This window comes from Hibiscus syriacus, unplaced genomic scaffold (assembly GCF_006381635.1).
Source record: "Hibiscus syriacus cultivar Baekdansim isolate YM2019G1 unplaced genomic scaffold, ASM638163v2 tig00110121_pilon, whole genome shotgun sequence".
Lineage (NCBI taxonomy): Eukaryota > Viridiplantae > Streptophyta > Magnoliopsida > Malvales > Malvaceae > Hibiscus > Hibiscus syriacus.
This window is the reverse complement of record NW_024062597.1, coordinates 179,829-183,234: the sequence shown is the minus strand read 5'-3', so window position 1 is coordinate 183,234 and position 3,406 is coordinate 179,829. Positions and strand designations below refer to the sequence as shown.

The window sequence follows — 3,406 nt, the reverse complement described above, 5'->3', positions numbered from 1 at the left end:
TATTGCAACATTATGTTGATTAATACAAATATGGCACGATTCTCCATGGAACAACTTTGCAGTATTCTGCCCAGATTTCTTTTTATTTTTCTGCACAAGAAGCTTCATCTCTTCTTTCTCTTGATATAAAAACACGATCAGAACCATAGGGTAGAAGTATGGAATTGGAGAGCTGCAAAATGAATTTGTAAATTATTCATCTATTTTATATTTGTGTTCTAAACATATTCTATGATTATTATTTCCTTAAAAGAATTTGAAAAAATTTTACCTGAACCGCAAACCAAACTGAAAGAAAGTGATAGCAAGTAATCCGCTAGGTAATTATAGTGCCTTGCAAGTCCCCTTTACCAACATAATCAAGCTAGTAGAAAGTATTTTTCAGAATCAATAGTAAAAAGCACTTTTCCACGGCATTTTTTAAAAAGCGTTATCAAACTTAATCAAGAATTATAATGTTATTAGTTAAAGATTATTCGATGTTCTAATAATATTAAGAAACTAAAAAAGAGAGAAGTTCCTTACCAGTAGCCTGAAGCTAGCAACTTTCCACCAAAACATTTGGAGGCTTACTCCAAATAGGTGCTTTGGGATTCAATTTGAATTGGTGCTTTTGACTATTGGCTCCTCTATATCCAACAACACTGCAAAAAAAAAAAAACATTTTTAGGTTAAAATGTTTTACTTCATTTGCCTGGCTAATTAATCTCTAATCCCTTAGTTTCAAATGGAGAAAAATGTTTACCCTATTAGATAGACTGTGCAAATTGCTATAGCAGCTGGGACCGATAGCTCCACTTTGTTGTAGAAAAGCCACCAACCCTACAATAACAAAAATGAGTAGTCAAATTAAAACTTTATGATAATTTCTTAATTTCATATCATGTTGGAAAGGGATTTATTGAAGTTTGCTCTCTGAGATTGTAGCTATGAAAGCATCCCACACAAGTTATCTAAGAATCAACATGAACCCCAATCTCTCAGCGATCATGTCCCAACTATAGCAAAAAAACAACCATAACACGAAGTTAAAATAAAAACAAGGTTAATACAATCTAGAGAGATTTTATGATCAGGAGAACAAACTTGTAAAATTTTTGAGGATAAAAATAAATTATCAACAAAAAATGTAAAAAAATTTAAATTATTTACGCTTCATCCCTTATGCAATCCATGTAGGTGAGTGACTTACTAGCCAGTTAAATTGTCCTCGTGATAAAGGAAGTCCATAACATGTATCTATAATGCAAAATGATGAGAAAGGGCATCTTAGGAATGTTATCCAACTAAAAAACAATAATTTCACGTTAATTTTAAAGAATCGAGAATCAACCAGACATAAGAGTTTAAAGAGGATCATTGAGAGATATAAAGTTCCGAACATTATTTTAAATATTTGAAAACTTTGAAAAATAGTAAGCCCTTAGCTCCTTTCTTTGAAAAAAACTACTTTTCACTAAATTCTCTATTTTTTATATAAAGAATTCAAACTTATTAGAATAATATAAAAATGAAGAATAAACTAGAATATACATTCAAAATAAAATAGATAAATAATTAAATCCATAAAGTACTTAATGGTAAGGTTGAGCAATGAAACCAAGAAAACTGAAAAATCAATCCGAACTAGATTATGCAGTTCGGTTTGATTCAATTAAAAAAAATAAATATATAATTTAGTTCGATTTTTTTTTTGATTTTTTTTCGAATAAAAAAATGAATATCCAAAATAAATCATTTTGAACTTATTATATGACAATTTTAAATAAATAAAATCTTAAAACTAGTAATATTTTTTAAAATTTAAATTTACACTTAATTTAATCTTTAAATTTGTTTTTTAAGTTGAGTTTGAAAAGTGGTTAGCAGTAAAAACCGCAAAACTGAACCGAACCAAAAACCACGAGTTTTATGTCATTCGATTTTGATTTCAAATTTTAAAAACCCATACAATACAGTTTAGTTCTTATTTTAGTGAAAAACTGAAATTAACCAAACCAAATACATCCCTATTTTTTTAACGTAATTATTCCTACTTAAATGATAATCAATAACCAACAAATATTAAATGAAAGCAACCAACAATGTTTAATTTGCATAGTTAAAAAAGAGTACTAAATGTAGAAAAAAATACCATAAGTATTTAAGCATAAATAAATGCATCAAAAGACACGAAAATGCATTAGAGTGTAGCTAGATCATGATGGCGGAGGAGTTCTGGTCTGAGGCACTTAAAATAAGAATAATAAATACAAGACGGTAAAGAAGGTAATAGGTTAAAAGTGTAACATAAAATATTATAATACGGAACTGGAAAGTTATCAATGTAGTAACATAACAAGTTGAACCTAAAATGTTATAAACGATAAGAAAATAAGTATACGCGGTAAATGTTATGAATATTATTGACATTTTAGGTTGTGCTTAAAATGTTATAAGAATTTAAGCTGATGAGGCATTTGACATTCCCAAGATAATAAAATAAGTTAAAAGTTGAAAATATTATGAATATATACAAGAAATAGAGTTGAACCCAAGAATGTCATGGTTTACTAAGAAATAAGTTGCGATTTCGAATGTTAATATTTTATTAATAAAATGGGTTACACCCAAGAATGTCATGGTTCACTAATAAATGAGTTGCGATCTAGAATGTTAATATTTTTTAATCAAATGAGTTGCCCCAAAAATGTCTTGGTTCACTAAGAAATATGTTACAATTTGAAATGTTAATATTTTTATTAATAAAATGGATTGTGTCCAAGAATGTTAAGGTTTACTAAGAAAGTAGGTTGCGATATGCAATTTTAATATTTTTTATTATAAAAATTCTAAAGCATGGATATTGTTCCACAAGTATCAATACTTTTGAATTTTTAAAAAATATGAAAAATGAGAATGCTGCAAAGTATCGATACTTTTCCACAAATATCGATACTTTTAAATTCAAAAGTTAAAATATCATTTTTCATTTTTTCTAAAACTTGAAAGTATCGATATTTGTAAAAAAAATATCAATACTTTGCAGCCTTCTCATTTTTCTTTTTTTTTTTAATTTGAAAGTATCGGTATTTGTGAAACAATATCCATACTTTCAAAGTTTAAAAATCATGGAAAATGATATTTTAACTTTTGAATTCAAAAGTATTGATATTTGTTGAAAAGTATCAATACTTTTTATCCTTCTCATTTTTCACAAATATCAGTAGGATGTCACTCGACTATCTCATAGCGTATCAACGTGATTGTCAACACCCAAAGGCCTGAACTAAAACCTATTTCAGCTGGAGTACACAATGTAATAGCATCATCATTATACAACGTCCATAGGAACAATAATTTTCTAAACTAATTTATATAAACTTGAAATAAAATCGATTACAATTATTACCTCACCTGTTATCTT

At 27.6% G+C, this 3,406-nt stretch overlaps 1 long non-coding RNA gene across 1 annotated transcript; it reads right to left on the bottom strand.

Moving 5' to 3' along the window:
* On the bottom strand, nt 1-650 carry LOC120215480. Its single transcript, XR_005524963.1, has 3 exons — nt 526-650; nt 272-345; nt 1-172 (listed from the first exon to the last, which is right to left on the bottom strand). It is a non-coding gene; the product is annotated as an uncharacterized LOC120215480 (long non-coding RNA).
* Between the last annotated feature and the right edge of the window lie 2,756 nt (nt 651-3,406).